At 49.1% G+C, this 20,725-nt stretch overlaps 1 protein-coding gene across 2 annotated transcripts in view; it reads right to left on the bottom strand.

Annotated features, from left to right (window-relative positions):
• The window catches only part of LARGE1 (LARGE xylosyl- and glucuronyltransferase 1), a 1,129,206-nt gene extending 1,112,177 nt beyond the window's left edge, over positions 1-17,029 (bottom strand). The window contains exon 1 of one of the 2 annotated variants that reach the window (XM_078669611.1): positions 16,706-17,029. The gene's annotated coding sequence lies outside the window, so the exon portion shown is untranslated. Of the gene's footprint in view, positions 1-16,635 lie in introns of both variants that reach the window. The other variant, XM_078669686.1, reaches the window with a different exon arrangement.
• Positions 17,030-20,725: the final 3,696 nt, after the last annotated feature.

Genomic DNA, 20,725 nt, shown 5'->3' on the forward strand with positions numbered 1-20,725 from the left:
TCACAGTGGTCGTGGGGTGCACGCACAGACACAACAGAGGGTCTCACAGGGGGCGTGGGGCCCACGCACACACATCAAAGGGTCTCACAGGGGGCGTGGGGCTCACGCACAGACACATCAAAGGGTCTCACAGTGGTCATGGGGCCCACGCACACACATCAAAGGGTCTCACAGGGGGCGTGGGGCTCACGCACAGACACATCAAAGGGTCTCACAGTGGTCGTGGGGTGCACGCACAGACACATCAAAGGGTCTCACAGTGGGAGTGGGGCCCACACAAAGACACATCAAAGGGTCTCACAGTGGGTGTGAGGCCCACGCACAGACACATCACAGGGTCTCACAGTGGTCCTGGGGCCCACGCACAGACACATCAAAGGGTCTCACAGTGGTTGTGTGGCCCACGCATAGACACATCAAAGGGTCTCACAGTGGTTGTGGGGCCCACGCACAGACACATCAGATAATCTCACTGTGGTCGTGGGGCCCACTCACAGACACATCAGAGGGTCTCACAGTGGGCGTGGGGCCCACGCACAGACACATCAAAGGATCTCACAGTGGGCGTGGGGCCCACGCACAGACACATCAAAGGGTCTCACAGTGGTCGTGGGGCGCACGCACACACATCAGAGGGTCTCACAGTGGGCGTGGGGTCCACGCACAGACACATCAGAGGGTCTCACAGTGGGCGTGGGGTCCACGCACAGACACATCAGAGGGTCTCACAGTGGGCGTGGGGTCCACGCACAGACACATCAGAGGGTCTCACAGTGGTCGTGGGGCCCACGCACACACATCACAGGGTCTCACAGTGGGCGTGGGGTCCACGCACAGACACATCAGAGGGTCTCACAGTGGTCGTGGGGCCCATGCACACACATCAGAGGGTCTCACAGTGGGCGTGAGGCCCACGCACACACATCACAGGGTCTCACAGTGGTCGTGGGGTCCACGCACAGACACATCAGAGGGTCTCACAGTGGTCGTGGGGCCCACGCACAGAAACATCCGAGGGTCTCACAGTGGTCGTGGGGCCCATGCACAGAAACATCAGAGGGTCTCACAGTGGTCGTGGGGTCCACGCACAGACATATCAGAGGGTCTCACAGTGGGCGTGGGGCCCAGGCACAGACACATCAGATAATCTCACTGTGGTCGCGGGGCCCACTCACAGACACATCAGAGGGTCTCACAGTGGGCGTGGGGTCCACGCACAGACATATCAGAGGGTCTCACAGTGGTCGTGGGGCTCACGCACACACATCAAAGGGTCTCACAGTAGTCGCGGGGCCCACGCACAGACACATCAGATAATCTCACTGTGGTCGTGGGGCCCACTCACAGACACATCAGAGGGTCTCACAGTGGGCGTGGGGCCCACGCACAGACACATCAGATAATCTCACTGTGGTCGTGGGGCCCACTCACAGACACATCAGAGGGTCTCACAGTGGGCGTGGGGCCCACGCACAGACACATCAAAGGATCTCACAGTGGGCGTGGGGCCCACGCACAGACACATCAAAGGGTCTCACAGTGGTTGTGTGGCCCACGCACACACATCAAAGGGTCTCACAGTGGTTGTGGGGCGCATGCACAGACACATCAAAGGGTCTCACAGTGGTTGTGGGGCGCATGCACAGACACATCAAAGGGTCTCACAGTGGTTGTGTGGCCCACGCATAGACACATCAAAGGGTCTCACAGTGGTTGTGGGGCGCATGCACAGACACATCAAAGGGTCTCACAGTGGGTGTGGGGCCCACGCACACACATCAAAGGGTCTCACAGTGGGTGTGGGCCCCACGCACAGACACATCAAAGGGTCTCACAGTGGGCGTGTGGCGCACGCACACACATCAAAGGGTCTCACAGTGGGTGTGGGCCCCACGCACAGACACATCAAAGGGTCTGGTATCGGTCGTGGGGCCCATGCAGAGCCCACAGATATCCGAAACAGACTATGACACCAATCAAGGTAACTCTTGCAGACCTCTCCGGATCTGAGGCACAGGGAAGAAAATCACATAACAGTGTAAATGCTGTGATGCCCCAATACTGGGAGGACACACAGACGGCCTCCAGAGAACTATTGCATCACAAAATGAGGTCACGAACACTGACTTCTTGGTGTCGCGATACTTCTGATATGAACACAAGCATAGATTTTGTGTAGAAACTCAGCACCCCTTACTCAAGCTACTAACAGTCTGCCAATCGCAATAAAAGCATCATAACAAGCGTGATTTCCATAGCTAGATTCATAACATGACGTGTATTTGCAAAGCGCATGTTCACTCAGAAGGGGGTCTTGGCGCTGAATAACAGATGTTTATTGTTACCCAACTCAATGGTACTCATTTTATGGACCTCGGAAGGATGAAAGGCTGGGTGGACATACCGGGATTTAAACTTGTGACCAAGAGATTAAACACAGGGCCCCACTGTCTCAATATATAAGATGTCCCAGCAGCGGTTTAACCCTGCAAATAAATCACATTGCATGTATTGCGTGCGGACTATAGCACCTATCGGAGCTTCACTCACAAACCACAAGGTTTGGGACTAAGACCTCCTGGCGGCAGTCATAATCCTTGAATCTCCTGCATGAACAGTCCTACCAGGGAGTATAACATTCTATGCAAGGCCCTAAGAACATGCATCACGAGGAGAACATCATTCAGCGTAAGCAATAGACAGACCTGAAGAAGACCACAAACCCTGTCAAAGGTAAGATCGAAACAAAAACATGGAAGTACAGTCCAAAAAGTCACAGCAAAAAGGAAGTGTGAACTTGACAACTGGTGGTCATACCAATGCATTTGCTGCAGCTCGCGGAGGAGGAAATTCTGGTGTAAGAATGAGTTTGACGATGGCTATCAGATGAGCGCAGTGACTTCAGAGGCCTGCAACACTTTAAACAATCCCAAATCACAGAAACAGCAACATCCCAAGCAGGACTCTAAAAATAGGACTCTAAAAGGTACTGACTACATAAGGAATATTGCCGCTACCCTCTGTCTCCATCACCACATCTAATAGAGACTGTCTTCCACCTCTAGTCTAGATACGAATGCACAAGTTCTCATGATTTACCAAGTGCTATGTATTCTCTTAGCAGTAACACTGTAAGGCTGACTGTAAATTCCAGTTCTATAGCATTCAAAACGGGTGCTGTTTCATCGCACCCAAAACACAGGGACATCAGAGAATATAGACACAGGGACAGAAGGGGAACTGTCCAAGATCACCCACCTGTAGTTAAGTATGTGAACCGGTGATTAGAACATGGTCACTTGCTTGTTCGTTCAAAAACAAAAAGACCAAAATAGATCATCAGCACCCTTACCATGATGTGCCTGCACACTAAATATTAAGACACCAGTTAGTAAAGTACGAGATTTCCGAAGAGGTATCTCCATTTAGCGCAGGAGCCAAGCAGGTCTCTGGCCTTCAACGTTGGTGATTACTTTTGCCGCCAGAATATTTGAGTATGTCAAAAGTGGCATGTTGTGGTTTGTGAGGGCCCGATTCACAGAATGAACTTAAGACTCAATCCTAAACTTACTACTATTTTGGTATTCACAGAATGCACTTTTCTACTTTTGGCATTCACAGAATGAACCTATTACTTTTGGTATTCACAGAATTTAGGATTTTGTCTTAAGTTTGTCTTAAGACAAACTTAAGACAGACTTAAGACAGACTTAAGACAAAATCCTAACTTCTGTGAATACCAAAAGTAGTAAGTTCATCCTCTGAATGCCAAAAGTAGTAAGTGCATTCTGTGAATACCAAAATAGTAGTAAGTTTAGGATTGAGTCTTAAATTCATTCTGTGAATCGGGCCCTCCGTGTCTTGTTTCTTTACTAGTTGTAGTGATCTTGGTGTGAACAGCACAGCTTCATACATTTGTTGCATTTTTAAAGGTCTTCTGTGATGATTCAATTTAGTTACTTTATTTTTTCTCATGACCTGGCCTTTATCTTGCCACTATTGTACTGAGCGTTTGTTTGAGTCTGTCTTCTTGAAGTGCTGAGCAGGGTAGCCTTTCTTTTATCGCAATAGATGCACATTTAGTTTGTCTGCTCTGTTTATTCCAGTACACTATTCACAAAAGTATAAACTGATATGAGGGACTCAGCTATATTCCTAGGAATACATTGCCCGGCATTTTAGGCACTCAGAGCACCACTTACATTCTGTGTGTGTGTGTATATATATATTTTTTTTTTGCAGTTTTTTATAGCGTGAACTCAACCCATAGGTATGTGAGTGCTTTACATGAGCACCAGTTACATTCCACATTCATTTTTGGTAGGCGCTGGGAGATTAAGTGATTTGCCCAGAATCACAGGAAGTTGAGCCGACGCTGTGACTAGAACCTGGGGGCATATTACCAAGCAATAGCGATAATTATCGCTATTGCTTGGTTAGAGACAAAATGTTACCGCTGAGCTGCGGCGATTTTTATCGCAGATAAACCTTGGTATTACCAAGGTTTATCGCAAATGCGATAAAAAACGGCCGCAATGCATGAATATCGCTGAAAAGTCAGCGATATTCATGCATTACCGAGCTAATGCTCTTAGCCATGTTATCCACCTCCCATTGGATAACATGGCTAAGAACTGCTCAGGGCAGGTGTTAGCTTTTGGAGATATTCGCGCTTAGCGCGAATATCTCCAAAAGTTGGTAATAGGAGATAGCGATGTTAGCGACTGTTTCCAGTCGCTAACATCTTGGCACGCCCACTTTGCATGTCATTAGTGATAAATATCACTGACATGCAAAGTGGGGCCCAAGATGGTCGCTATCTCCTACTAGCTGTCGCTAACTGGTGTTAGCGACAGCTAGGTAATAGGGAGATAATTTTATCTCCGCTTTCTTGGCTTTTAAAGCCAAAAAAGCGGAGATAAACCCCCTTGATAATATGCTTACTGGTTCGCTAGCTCCAAACACGGCAGCTCTGGTCCTTATGCCACATATGCCGATGTCACAAGATCAGCCTTGGTGCAAAGCTTGAAATGGGAATACTGAAGTACTGGTACTTCCCACAATAGAGACAGCGCCGTCTTTTTATCGAAAAGCGCCTGTAATGTCCCAATGCGAGTATTGCAACCTCCTGAGAGCTTGTAGTCAATTAACCCGCACCAAGCTTCCTTGGTAGTCCCAGTGTACAGGTGGGCACCACCAACTACCCCTGACTTGAGTACAACAACCAGCTTTCCCTCTGGATACCAAACATCAACTCGCATCTCCAAGTGACCTAAGCACTGAGGCCGGTCTGTGCTGGGAGCTGAGAAGAAGCCATGTGATTCCATCTTCTCGACCCAGAAAATATTACACTGGCTTCCTTTGAAAAGTCTGAGCTGCCCTCGACATCCTGTGTTTCATCAAAAAATGTATTCACTGAAATAGCCGCAAAATCCACCTACAACAAAACGCAGCAGCAGCACACCCCTGGATGCTCCCTGCGCTCCTCTGATGGAAACCTACTACAAATCCTTGACACGCTGCAGCAGGAGAGCAGGACTGCATGGCTCAGCCCCAGGACAACGAGCAATGCAAGTCTCAAAGGAGCACAAAACAGCCTTTGTAGAAGAAGCGCCTTAAGGTGCATCCGTTTTCATCGCTGCACTATAAAAGTCTTGTATTCTTCCAGTGAATCGTTCACTTAAACTAGCTAGGAATGCTTGATCTTTCACATCTTTTAAGGGACCGGGGTCTACGGACTGAAAACGTGTCCCAGTGGACAGGGGCCAGTATATTCCATGTGGATGACGTAAACGGGTATGCCCCCGGAAAATCAAACGAACATTATCGGTGGAACAGAATATCATGGGCAAAATATTGAAAAAATATATATATATCGGCAGGTAAGTCTAGATTTTCCATGGTACATATATCTTTAAGTAACGTAGATGTGGAGTTAGGAATAGTAAATCAATACTTCCCTATATGCATTTACCTTTCTATATTTTGTCCTTCCACATTCTGTCCTCGATGTTCTGATACCACAATATTGTCAGTGTCGCTATTCAGAACTAGCATTGTGTAATCGTACACGGGCAGCAGGCTTAACTTGGCACTGCCAGCTGAAATCATTGCTGGCAGGAAATCAACTAGCTGTCAGATCCAGATTCCGGCAACGCGGGTGATGGATGCGGGTTATTCCACACAGAGAACTCTGATGGGACCTAGACTGAGCTACCTCCCAGTCCAGCAGTGTACAAGGGCTAGCCCAGGAGGTGAGGACAGGCTGCATTGTTTCTATCAATATGGGCTGGTTTTGTGGCCAAGGAAGGCAGGTTTATTTCAAAATCTTCTTTTTGCAATTTGACTAGGGAAATACAGAAATATACAACAATCTTAGCAATACATCTTATTGGCTCACCCACGTGGGGTGACACCGGCATCCCACTCTGTGGTTACAAAGAGAGCAAGGCAAAGGCAGTTCAGTAAAGAAGAAATTAACATTGTGACACTTACATTATAATGTTCAATCAATCATTCAGGGGGTTTGTAAAGCGCGCTACTCATCCGTGAGGGTCTCAAGGCGCTGGGGGTTGTGGGGGATGCAACCCCAGATCAGTTGAAGAGCCAGGTCTTGAGGTCCTTCCTGAAGGTGTGCAAGGTAAGGGAACGTCGGATGCTCACCGGGAGAACCACCCACCATGCCACCCAATAGCAATCCCTGTGAGGTGGGGAAAAGGCCTATCACTGAATGAAACTACTAGGTAAGACAAGCCCAGTCAAACACGTCAGGTGTGCGAAGACGCATGTCCTGAGTAAGGACATCACTTGGAACGTTGTGCCGTAGGGGGTGTATTTAATCGAAGAGGTGTATTGCCTGCACCCTAGAGTGGGTTGAAACCTGTTGAATTCCAATCTAGAAAGATAGTCAATGAGGGGCTTCCTCCTACTTGTGCATCCCCTTACCGAATGGGATAATTTGTGAGTTATTTGCTCCTTGGTGAGGGTGAGCCAGAGTGTATTAGCTAAAGGGGGACCGGAGGCGGAGCCTTCTTTTTCCATTGCAGCGCAAGGAGTTGTTTGGCATCTCTCTTCATATGCCTAGCAAGGGCCAAGTCTGTCAAAGTCAAGGCTTCTAGAGCGCCTGATTTTAGCCACAAAAGGGTACCAGAATCCGACAGAATAGTATCCCCTGGTGTCCCTTTTTGTGTACCCCAGGATCTCTTTCCAGAAATGTTGTATCACCCAGCAAGACCAACAATAGGCTGATTTATTAATTGTTATTGGATTACTTATAAAATATTGTATGTTAATGAGCAGAGCATTTGCTTGGCCTGTAGTGCCAAGGAAGGCTGCATGTAGGAAAGCAGGCTTGAACCAATGAGATTAGTAAAATATGTGGCTAGGGCTAGAGTGTCCCGGCGATAGGCACTGGTAAAAGGGGATCAACGTAGTCTTTGAGAAGGTGGATTTTCAGATGTTTGCAAAAGATACTAATATCCTGGGTGCTTCTCAGAGCTACCGGGAGAGCATTCCAATGTTTAGCTGCCAGAACTGAGCAGGCCAAGCCGCCCCATTTCTTTCGTCTGGGAGGAGAGATACATAGCAGGTAGACTGATTGAGCTCTCAGAGGTCTATTTGGACAGTAGGGTGTCAGTCTGCCCTTTATGTATTTAGGGCCAGTCCTGTGGAAGGCTGCATGTGCTACTGACAGTCTTTTAAAGATACCCCTCTTCTTCACTAGAAGTCAATGTAGCTGGCTGGGGTAGTGAGATAAAGAGGTGCATTTTGGCAGCTTAAACCGGAGGCTAATGGCCATGTTCTGTACCTTTTGAAGTTTTTGTAAAAGGTAGTCGGGTATACCGAAGACATTTGCATAGTCAAGTCTCGACAAGATTAGGGTTTGAGCACATTTTTTCAGGGCTTCCCAGGGCCTGGAGTTTAGGAATTTTCTTAACATCATGAGAATTCTGCAGGAGGTTTTAATAACAGCAGATAACTGGGATTTGAGGAATAAGTTAGTGTCTATATGAACTCCCAAGTTACTTTCTTGCCATATCAGTGGGGGGGGAGGGCGCAGTGCAGTGCATCCGGATGGCCAGGCAGTGGACCAACCAGGCAGGGGACTGCTACCGAATAGTAGGATCTCTGTTTTGTCAGGGTTGCACTGTAGGGTGTTATCCCCCAGTCAACCCATCACATTGATGCTGCAAAGTCATTTGCTTTATCAGGTTCATTGACGGTGTAGGTCAGTAGCAGTTGTGTATCGTCTGTGTATGAGATGACAGCGATGCCCAAGCAGATCTATGAGGTGTGCTAACGGTTTCATGTAAATATTAAAAAGAGTGGGGCTCAGGGCTCAGTCCTAACACAATCCGTACTTATGTTTTTTGGCATCAGAATAATATGGCCTGAGCCAGACTGCCTGCTCCCTATCTTCCAACAAGGACCTCAGGCAGGACCATGTCTTCCCCTCTCCACCAGTCTGGGAGAGACGATGAAGCAAGACCTCATGTGAGATTGTGACAAATGCCACCGAGAGATCTAATGGTATCAATGCAGCATTTTAACCAGCATCTAGAGTGAATCTGATGGAATGTTTAATTTCCATCAAAGCAGACTCTGTGCTGTGACGTGTCCTAAAGCCTGAATGAGACGGGTGCAGGGAGATTGTTGTTGTCGAGGAATTGTGCATTTTTTCTATGAATTTAACAGCCCCAGGGAGCAGAGAAATAGGTTGACGGTTCAGTAAGTTATTGGGGTCTGTGTTAGGTTTTTTATTATGGGAATCACATTTGCTTTTTTCCATGTGGAGGGCACTATCCCTGAGAGTAGGGAAGCCGTGGATAGTTTCTGAAATGTAGGTACTAGGCATTCCACTAGGAGGCTCATAATTTGAGGAGGAAGGGGGTCATGGGGCGAGCCAGATTTGCTATGGGCGATTACTATGTCGTCGATTGACGGGGGGCAAATGGTTTGATAGTCTTCAGACAATTGACTAAGATATGCATGCACAGATACATACACACAACCCCCATTCCCCAAGGATGAGCAAGCTGATGTACTTTAAAAAGCACGATTTCCACTACTCTAACCCAAATGCCTTTAATGTTCCTCAAAAACGGAAGCTAGCATTCAACTCCTTATTTTTAGGTTTGCTGAAATCTGTGTTTGTGTGTTTTACCTCACTGCATTTTTTTTTTAAAGGGCAATAAGGGAAGCAGTGAGAGAGCGGGCTTTCCGTCAATGCCCTTGCAACCATCAAGTTTCATGTGTTTCTCATGATTTGTCATTGCTTGAACAGGCTGCCCATCAAGGTTATAATGTTTCTAGGAGGGTTACCTTGTCCCTGTTTTGTTCTGTTCAGGTTGATGATGGGGTGCATGTAGTCCTTTTGTTAGACTAAAGCCAGTGTGTGCTCTTTGGTGTCTTTACTTTGCAGACACAACAACATTTTAATTGCTGGTGGAAAAATTTTTTGTTTAAGAAGTGCTTGCCATTGTATGCCTTAGACTGTTATAAATATATAAAGACACACAGCTATTCACATATCTCTGTTGAGCATCAATTTACTTTACTTTGCTCTCATGATAATACGTCATTGGATTCAAGTGTGGTTTGGTTCACTAAGTAAACGTGTGCATGTGTAGGCTTTTTTTGGAGCTGCATAAAAAATACTGGCTTTTATCAAACGTATCTATTGTGGAATATTTGTGATGTGCCCTACACCCAGCTTCCACACTGTTGCTGACCAAGGTGTTGCTGAATTACAGGATATTAATTCTAGGACAGCTGGGTCAACACACTGAAGAATGCTGTTTGGAAACATGCATGCTAAAATAAAGCCAGACATATTGATTTTGCCAATGCCTGTTGAATGTTTTATTTCACGCATGAGTACTATAAACATTGCAGGTATTTATGGGGTCTGTGGGGGAAAGAAAGCCCCTCTTGTAATCTTCTAAAGGACACCTACAGCTAGAAATGGTCACATTACTGATTCTGAGGGATCAGAGATGATTCTGAGGTCATTCTGAGATACCACTACGGATGACCCCGCTGGGATGAACGGAGAAAGACCCAGAGTCCTCCTTGCGAAGTTTCCAAAGATCTGTATTGATGACTATGGGCCCGATTCACAGAATGAACTTAAGACTCAATCCTAAACTTATTACTATTGTGGTATTCACAGAATGAACTTACTATTTTTGGTATTCACAGAGGTTAGGATTTTGTCTTAAGTTTGTCTTAAGACAAACTTAAGACAGACTTAAGACAAAATCCTAACTTCTGTGAATACCAAAAGTAGTAAGTGCATTCTGTGAATACCAAAATAGTAGTAACTTTAGGATTGAGTCTTAAGTTCATTCTGTGAATCGGGCCCTATGTTTGCAAACAGGCAGGAATTTATCAGGAATCGCTGATGAAGATTTGGAGTTCTGATATATGAACCTGGGGCCTGTGCTGCAAGCATATAGCAAAGACACTGAAGCTACTTGAACTTGATGAAACCCTTCTAGCATTGATTCTGACACACCCTAGAGAATTAAAGAAGTATATTGGATGTACAGGAAACATGTTAATGCAAAGAGCAGCTCAATGGTAAACAATTGCTTTTTGCACAAAACTCATCCTGGCTTTGAGCTGTACCTGGCACCTGGACCAAATATATCCTAACGGTGTTGTATGCTATATTTCAAGTTTATGCTATGTGTTTTGACTATTAGATCCTATACATGCAGAAGTGGGAGAGTATGGCATTATTGCACAGTGTCTGATTATATCTAGGCTGCGAAGAATATAACTGGCATACTCAAGAGATGACACTATAATTCTATATTTGTTTTGGTTCTACTGAATCTTATACTTTTTTTTTTAATTCCAAGACTTTGGTTAGATTTTTTGTCGGAGGGACTCCCTTGATGTTTCTTTTGTTATTGGCATTTTATTCCTAATGTTTTATTTTGTTGTGTCGTGTTTTATCTTGCTTTTTTATGGCTTATGCCGAAATAAATAAAGGCTATGTTTGATGAGATTGTCGGGTTGCATTTTCAGTATAGAATGGTCAGATTAATTGTTTTCTGTACATCTCACTCTATGAACTGGAGTATTACCTCTCTGTGCCCCAGCTGCCAAAAATAGTGGCAAGTGCCAGATGCTATTCAGCACAGGTTCGAGCTTTCCCAGTAAGTTGAAACGTGTGATCCTCGGCGCCGAGGACTGCGCTTTTCGGCTACAGGGGGAAAATGGGACTGGGGCACAGTTTAAAGCAGAGAGGTGATTCTGCTGCAATCACACTTTTGATATTCCATAGTGTACCAAGGTCAAGGTTCCCCAGAAACACGGCATTGCCACCTTCTGCAATGGAATGCAGAGTGCGAAAGATAAAACCAGAGCATCTAGGATCTCTCTAAACACTACGCGTTTCACACGTGCGCACGCACAAACACACGCATGACTGCATAGCACACTTTGCATGCTATTTTACCACGAAAAGCATCAGTGCGCTACTAGGGCACGAGACTTCACGTATGTGAGCAGGGCCCACCCACTGTGTCTGGAGATAACTCCAGACCCAAGGTCCCTCCTCAGCTCTCCCTTGCTGTGGTCATGCCTGGCCAGTGTCACACACGAGCCACCAATGTACTGGCAGCAAACAGCACCTCAGCGCCGGACCTTGTAGTGCTCTCCCAGGACGGTAACTCCAAGCAGGAAAGCGGGTCTACTCCACCCCCACATCTGTATTTATTTTATTTACTGCAAGAAACCTGCGGGAAAAAAGTGGTGTGTGAAAAAGAGCCAGTTACATTTCCTGCCTAAGCTGTTAAGTGGGGTTCCCTGGCGGCTGCTAGTTTAACCAGGCGAAATAGTAAAACTGAGGTATTTTCATAAGAGATGTGAAGTTGTTCTTGTGCCACTTTCAAAGCTTAGAAAAGCAGTCTTGCACAGGGGATTTCTAGGCTTACATCTGACGCGGGGGGCACCTGTAGCTCAGGGCACGGGCAGCGCTGTGTATTCTGCTGCAGTCTCTGTGCCAGGGGAGCTTGCAGGCCAGTCAGATGCCCCCCGAGATGAACACTTTATAAAGGTGAACCTCAGAAAGAAACAAAAATGCGCGTACACAGACTCCTGCTTGCTACAGCGTCAATGCACTCTCTAAAGAATGTTACCTTCGCATCATTGCAAGCTACCCAAGTTATCCGTCCCGACGACAGCCAGGCCGTTTAACAAGAGTAAACTGCAATTATCTCAAGGATAATGCCCTGTGCAGCATTCATTAATATGCTCCACGACCTACATCGACGGCAGAAGAAGTGTTTCTGTATAAATACCAAGTAAAATAACATATGCCCTTACCTTGCTGTCTGAGCAGTGTACTTAGGGCGGTGGGAAGATGATGACTCAAAGATGGAAAAGGTGAAACAGAGGCATCAGCCCATGACAGTCTGCTGCTGCACTGGCACCGTGCCCCCCGAGGCAGGCATGTCAAAGGGCACTTTCAAGACACACTGAATATCCCTTTGGCTTTGAAATGTTGAGCATCGTCCAGACTGGGATGGTGTTGAGAGCTTAGGCACCCCTTGGGATGCATAAAGGACCTCACCCCTCAACGAAGGACTCACACTGGCAAGCAGCCAGTGTATCCCTGTGCAATTGTGATGGTTCTGAAATGGGTACAAAAGGGGGTGGTGATGGACGGTTCTGAAATGGGGACACCATTTTCTAGGCTTCTCAAACATGAAAACAACATCACGTGATGGGCAGCAGTTACCTTCTGCAGTGTTTGGTCTTACTATTCCCTCTGTCACAGTTTGCACTGTTCCTGGGCCTCTCTATGCCCCCCCCTCTGTACTTTGACTCTATCTATGCAATCTCCTCCTGACCCTGGCCTTGCTGGTGGTACTTCTACTATATTGTTTTATGCCTACTGTGCACCCTAGGACTTTTTAAGCTTCCCCTTGAGCCCGTCCCCTCTCTGCATTGCCTCTCTACATCCCCCTCTGTCAGTGACATTGCAGGTGTGCCTTCTCCAGTCCTCTCTGTCGCCCATCCCCCATCCCTGGCTGCTCCATGATCCTTGACTGTCTCTCGTCTTCTCCTCTGTTTCTCGATGGTCCCTTTATGGCCCCTTTTTACATGGTGTGTCTAAGCCTTCTTATTCTCTTTATGGCCTTCTTTCTTGACTGCTTGCCTTGCTCCTTCTGTTCTGTCACTGTAGCCTCTCATTAGACTTTACAATTTCACACCTCTTCCCTACCTTGCCACGTTTAGCCTCTCAGACTTCCTCTGGCCTTGTTTTTTTTTATTTATTTATTTATTTATGTATTTTATTTATTTAATGCGATTTTATATAGCGCGAACTTTACCCGAAGGTGTCAGAGCGCTTTACATATGAACCAGTTGTAAAACATAAGGACTAAGGATTACATGCGTTACATAAAAGAGACAAACAGAAAGAATTGCAAATGTACAAGATGTAAAGTCACACAAGGAAGAGATACGAATGGATATACTCTAAGAGTCACATAGGAATGGTAGAGAGTGCAAAGGTCTACTGCATATACTAGTGATTAGAGTTATCTCTATATACATAGGGAAGGGATACAAATGGATATACTCTAAGAGTCACTCCCTGCCCTTCAGCCCCCACCCCATGCCTTGTCCCCCATTCACCCTATTAGGGCGTAAAGGCCGAGTTTGGTCCCTACGCCCTGCTCGCCCTCTGGCTGTAGTGTCTGTATATCTTGCTGGCTGTGTTCTCCCCTCTTCTCTCTTCTTCCCCTGTGCTTTATCAGGCTCTCCTGGAATGCAGACGGCCGATCCCACGACCCCTTCCTTCTCCTTTGCTTTGGAGAGCTTCTGTCTCGATGCTGCTCTAGTAGCCGCCCCCAACGGGTCCCAGGACGTGCCGGCAGGAGCCGGGCCTCGGCCTCGCCTACTGCTCTCACCCCAGCAAGAGCCTCGGCCGCTCTGGCCTGTTTGTGCTCCGCGGCCTCGTTCTGCACAGAAGCCGCGGACTCGCCTACTTATTGTTCCCCAGATGGCCTGCAGCTCCGCGGCCGCTCAGCAGTGCCTTGTCTCGGACATATGCGCTCGGGCGCTGAAGGAGCAGACGGCTCAAGGTTCTGGGGAAGGCAAGGAGGGAGGCGTGCGGGCCTGCGAGGGTGAACAGGGTGCAGACATCTCTGGGCGTGGGATGAACTGGGGGAGGTTTGGACGCCACAGGAGGTGTAGATGTTCCTGAGGGTGTCTGGCTCTGCTTCAGAGAGAGAGTGCAGCGCTATGAAGCTGAGCAAAGATGGGGTAGCCCCTCAGAGAGGACAGATGGGTTGGATGGGTAGGTTTGAGGGGAATGTAGGGGTACCTGTGTGAGAGGATAGATGGCTTGTTATTGCAGCGAGGCTCGGTGCTTCTACCATGAGAGAGGAGGTGGGAATTTAGGGGCAGATTTACAAACCACTTGTGCCGCTTTTGCGTCATTTTTAACATGGGAAAAATGACGCAAAAGTGGCGCAAGGGGCTTGTAAATAAGCCCATTAGTGTTAGGGGAGTTGTCCTCCCAGACTTGGGGGTTCAGTCCTAGGAATGATGCTCAGGGCTCCCAGTGCGGAAGGCTCGGCAGTTGAAGAGGGAATAGGAGCGCTCTCTGAGTGAGACAGAGGATGGAAGTCTCAGGCTAGAGGAGTGATTGAGGGCTCAGCTTTTGAGAGAGGGGTGCAGGACACAAAATGAAAGAGAGGGCAGGGACCTCTTCCTGAGCAGGGCTCGGAAGAAGAGCCCCCTCAGGTGAGAGTGTTGAGGGCTCAAGCCTGGAGAGTGGGGGTAAGACTCCCTGAATGAAAGTGGGGATGGGGACTCGCTCCTGGGAAGTAGGGGTCAGGGAACCCAGGGTTGAAGGCTCAGTTTATGGCAGAGTACAGACCTACGAGGGTGGGGTTTTGTGATGGAGTGATAATATGGGGGCAAGGAAACAGATGATTCAGTCTTGAGAGAGAGCGGGGTATACTGCAGAGAGTCCGGGGCCCCTGGGGCCCCTACATACGCCAGGATATTACTGTTCCTCCCTGGGCCCTACATCAGAGCAGACCCTTTCCCCCCATAACCCAAGGTCTCTTTGCATACTATTACCTCTTACACCCTACATTACCTGATGCACACTCAGTTCACACTGTCACATTTCATCCTTTCCAAACCCTGCATTCTTTCACCCTGACAGCCTGCAGCCCCTCCCACCCGTTATCAGTCTGGGACTCCTCTCTGTCAGTCTAGGAGGATCTTTACACTCTGTTGAGCAGTCAAAGACATCTCTCTCTCACATAAGCACATGTGAGTTATGTCCTTCTAATCAGTGCATTGCCATCTCTCGCTTTGGACTCTGTTAGTCAGAGATCTCCTCCCCCGAGAGACGTGAGGATCTCTTCTCTTTCACTATCAGTTGCCTCTTTCAAGCAGCCGTCCAGAAATTCTATAACCTCACTGTCCTGCTGCTTTCACAGGTAAAAAATAACCAGCCCAGGATTACTCCTACCTCTCTGTGCGTCAAACATATTTGATTTCAGCTGCTTCACTCACTGCCCTGCCTCACCCTGAGTTACGAACTGAACCCTCCCGAGATTTCTCCTACCTCAAATAAGAAATGCGTCCTTCCTTCTGCTGTTTTCCGACCCATTTCTCTGAAAGGAATCTACCTTGAGGCTGTCTCCCACATCACGGCCCTACCTCACTTTCAGTTAAGTACTACACCCTCCAAGGGTGTCTCCTGCACCACTCCCCTGCCACTATCGCAGACAGGGCAGAGGTCTTTCTTGGTGTTGTCCTTGTACACTGCCCCATTCTTTGCTAAGGAATCCATCCTTTCAAGAGTCTCCCACCTCACAGCCCTGCCTAACTTGTATCTAAAACCTTCACTGTCCCAAGATTTTCCTTACCTCATTGTTCAGCCTCACTGTTGGTTAAGAACTACACCCTCCCAAAATGCTTCCTGCCTTCCATCTTCCTACCTCTGCACCCGGCAAGGGCTCTTCAGGGTGTCTGCTGTGTCACTGACTGCCTCGCTATTGGGTAAGAACTATGCACTGCCGGGATTTCGTCTGCCTAATGTCCTGCCTCACTTTTGGGTAAGACTATACTCTCACTGAATATCTGCTACCTCACTATCCTGCCTTACTGTTCATTATTATACCCTGACAGAATTATCCATACCTCACATTCGGGCTGCGACGTTGGTTAACAACTATATCCTCCGACAATGTCCCTACCCTCGCTGTCCTGCCTCGCTGTTGTTTACATAAATACCCTGCCAGGATTTCTCCTACCTCACCAGTCTGCCTCACTGTTGGTTAACAACTCTACCATCCCAGGATTTCTCCTACCTCACTGCTCTACCTCACTCTTGGTAAAGAACTACCCTCCCAGGATTTGCCCTACCTCACTATTCTGCCTCACTGATGGTTAACAACTATACCCTCCCAGGATTTCTCCTACCTCACCAGTCTGCCTCACTGTTGGTTAACAACTATACCCTCCCAGGATTTCTCCTACCTCACTACTCTACCTCACTCTTGGTAAAGAACTATACCCTCCCAGGATTTACCCTACATCTCTGCCCTGCCTCAGTATCACATAAGCACCGGTTTCTCCCGGGTTTCCTCTTACCTCACTGTCCCACCTCACGCCTCAGTTCTCGTAGTTTTTGAGTGCCCCACACCAGCTGGCGGTCTCTCACCTAGCTCCTCCTGCTCCCATGCCTGGGAAGGCGCTGGTTTCCCATGGGGCCTCTGGCGGCGCGGCTGCAGCCTTCCTCTCCGGTGATGCTGCCACCTCACGCGCTGCTCATCCTCCGGGCCGGTGCCAGGTGCTGGACAGCGGCAGGGGCTCTGCCTCCTGCGCCCCTCCCTTTACCAGTGTCCGCGTGCTCGCCACCCGGATCTCCGTGCAGACATCGGCGGGGAGTGTCCCCGTGCTCCTGCTTCCCTTCTCCAGCTCTCAGAGTGCATTAGCCTCTTACAGAGTAACAGCTGGTCCAAATATCTCCCACCCTTGTCTCCTGCCCGATGCAGGGAAGGTGGGGGCAGCCCCCCGCTCTCTCCTTTCCTCTGCTTCTCCCCGCTAGATTACTTCACTTCTTGCAGGGACAGCTCGGCTCACTTTTCCCTTCTCACTCTCATCGACTCCTGCAGAGATAGATCTTGCACTTAATCTCTGTTTTCTTCTTTCGCCAAAGTCTCTCTGTCCCATAGAGTGAGAGCTGAGGGGCTTCGTCTGGTCTCTTCACCTCCTGCAGGAACAGGTTCCCCTGGGGTCTACTCGCCTCTTGCAGGGAGAGCTGAGGGGCTTCCCTTGATCTCCTCACCTCCTGCAGGAACAGCTGCAGGACTTCCTCCGATCTCCTCACCTCCTGCAGGAACAGCTGCAGGACTCCCTCTGGTCTCCTCGCCTCCTGCAGGAACAGCGGCAGGGTTTCCCCGGGGGTCTCCTCGCCTCTTGCAGGGAGAGCTGCAGGACTCCCTCTGGGTGACCTCGTCTCTTGCAGGGAGAGCTGCAGGACTTCCTCTGGTCTCCTCGCCTCCTGCAGGAGCAGCTGCAGAGCTGCCCCTGCGTCTCCTGTTTGCAAGAACAGCTGCAGGGCTTGCTCTGGGTCTCGTCGGCTCTTGCAGGGAGAGCTGCAGGACTCCCCCTCTGTGTCCTCGCCTCCTGCTGCAGGGACAGCTGCAGGGATTCCTCCGGTCTCCTCACCTCTTGCAAGAAGAGCTGCAGGACTCCCTCTGGTCTCCTCGCCTCCTGCAGGAACAGCGGCAGGGCTTCCCCGGGGGTCTCCTCGCCTCTTGCAGGGAGAGCTGCAGGACTCCCTCTGGGTGACCTCGTCTCTTGCAGGGAGAGCTGCAGGACTTCCTCTGGTCTCCTCGCCTGCTGCAGGAACAGCTGCAGGGCTGCCCCTGCGTCTCTCGTTTGCAAGAACAGCTGCAGGGCTTGCTCTGGGTCTGGTCGGCTCTTGCAGGGAGAGCTGCAGGACTCCCTCTCTGTGTCCTCGCCTCCTGCTGCAGGGACAGCTGCAGGGATTCCTCTGGTCTCCTGGCCTCTTGCAGGAAGAGCTGCAGAGCTGCCCCCGAGTCTCCCGTTTGCAGGAACAGCTCAGAGCAGCCCGGGTCTCCCGATGGCAGGGGCAGCTGCCGGGCTTGCCCTGGTCTCGCCGCCTCTTGCGGGGGGTGTTTTAGGGCCCCTGCTCCCTCCGCGGGGTCTCTCTTCCTCTGGCAGGTACAGCTGCGGACTCCTTGCCTTTGCCTATCCTCTCCGTGGCTCTGTGTCTCGAGCTGCAGGCATCCTCGCCCGGCGTGGACCCCTTCCTGTCTCACATCCCCCTCTGTATGGCTCTGCTCTGTGCTGCGGCCATTCTGTCCCCCAGATCCGCCTTTCCTGTCCCCCACCTCCCTTGCCTCTGCCCCGGAGCTGGCAGCCGGGCAGCGGCGGCGACCCCCTCTTTCCGCGGCGTGCACCCCCTAGGGCAGTGAGGGCATGCACCTGCCTCCGGCTGCCTGTGCTGGCATGTCGTGCTACCAAGCTCTATGCAGAAGATGGGGCTCGAGCCGGGACTTCAGCAAATCCTTCGCTCTGTCTGATGACAAGCAGCCGGCGTCCAATCAGGGCGAGCCGCGGCGCTCGGATGCCGCCCCCCTCTCTCCCAGCCCCCCAGCCCTCGCTTCCCTCTCATCCTTATCAGCCTCGGCATGGCCCAGAGTCCTCTCCCGCCGCATCACCGCCGCCCTCTCAGCTTCTTCCCTTTCATCCCCGCCCGTCTCCCTCACCTCTCACCCCTCATCTGTCTCTTTTCACTCCTTTCATCCTGTCTGTGTTAACTCAGCATCCTCGTCTCTCTTCCTCGCCATCATCTCCCCCACCACCCGTCCTCGGCGCCCCTTCCCCTGTCTGTCATGCATAGGCCGCCTTTCCCCTGACTCTTCCCACTCCTGGCACTCGCCACTCGTTTTAAGACTCCATCCTCTCTCTGGACGAGACAACTGTTTATGATGAAGCCAGTCCCAGAACAGGAGGGGGCCCGGAAAAAAGGGCCTGCCTCTGTAAATATGCAGCTCTACAGCGCCTTGTCAGGGGTAATAAGCGCTACATGAATACAATTACATACCAACACATACTGGGCACCTGGCTGGGGGCTTCGACCCAGAAAGTTGTAAAGGTCTGTACTACTCAAGGAGAGACAGTACAAATATGCTGAACAAATGTGGAAATCTGCAGAACTGTTTTCTCTGGGAAAAGGAAATAAAACCACCAGAAACGCCTGTAAAATATGTCAATGTTTTTTAGAGCAGTGGCAGAAATAACAGGAGAGTGCATCAAACTGCACACTTTGTATTTCTTTCCATTTTTCCCGATTGGATGCAAAACAAGGGAGTGGAAACACAGTAGCATAGCAAGGATACATACAAAAGGCCCTGGTGCAAGTAGGAAAAATTGCAATATAGCCTTATAGCCCGCCGTAGAGGGCTATACCGGCTATTAAAGGCCCTCTCCAGCGTTAAAGGCCCCGAGCCGAAGGCGAGGGCCTATAACAAGGGAGAGGGACTTTAATAGCGGTATAGCCCATTTACGAAGGGCTATAAGGCTATTAGAACATTCTATCACTAGAGGACAGAATGTTCTAACAAAAAAACAAAGCCTTTTGGGAGCGTGAGGGGATTGGAATCCCCTCAGGTCCCTTGAAGCCTTTGTTCACAGCCAGAGCTGTGAACAAAGAAACATTGGAATGTTGGAGCTCCAGGCTTATACCAGCCACTATAAGCCCGGAGCACACCATTGTTTTCAATGGAGCTCCCAACATTCCAATGTTCTAATTATAATTGCATCTATGTAGCGCTTACTACCCGTGATGAGGCGCTGGCCCCTTAGACTGCTGTTGAGATAGAAAAGTAACATTGTCTGGGTTCAATGGGCCTATCAGGGTTCTGGACCCTGGTACCATAGTCCACACTGCACCAATGGGAGCTCTGTCCCTGAATTGAAATATGTAGGGCATTCATGCCAGCAAGGTGGTGGTTTGGCTGGAGGGTGGTAGAGTGGATGTAGGAGAAGTGAAACATGTACATCTAGTGGCTGAATTGCACAACTTGGAACCACAAAACCTGGGATCAATCCTGGATCCCCAACGTGACCTAATTGTGTGATTCTAAACAATTGTTTTATTTCAATTTCCCTCCTTTTATTCATCATGATCAAATATAAGAAGACCTCGAAATGCATGACTTCAGGATGTGTACCGTACAAAACCTCCACCTGTGTTTGATTTAATAAACTACAATGTTGTTCATGGCCAGACTGGGAACCCAAAGCACCCCTGGCATTTTTCTCGAACCAGCCCCTCGAGAAGCACTGCTTGGCCCCAGGAGCTGGCAATGCTTGTTGGCTGATTTTTTACTTGGGGCAAATATTGCAACACAGCTGCAAAACCGGCCGCCACTGCTGCAAAACCAGCCCCCACCCTTACAGCCTCCCAGGAAAACACCCCATGCCCAGTATGGCTCTTCTGGCCCTGATGTTGTTGATGTATGATAGCAACCCAGGCCACCCAAATGTGCACATAATAACTAATTTTCCTCTTAGTTCACTATTGCCATTGTTGTCAGGGTGGTGGGAAGCATGCATATTTCAAAATGAATGTTTGAAAAATATAACATAAAAAATAAACTTCTCAATGCACTTATATAATCTGATGTACTAAACTGAAACACTTCTG

This window comes from Lissotriton helveticus, chromosome 1_1 (genome assembly GCF_964261635.1).
Source record: "Lissotriton helveticus chromosome 1_1, aLisHel1.1, whole genome shotgun sequence".
NCBI classification, from domain to species: Eukaryota; Metazoa; Chordata; class Amphibia; order Caudata; family Salamandridae; genus Lissotriton; species Lissotriton helveticus.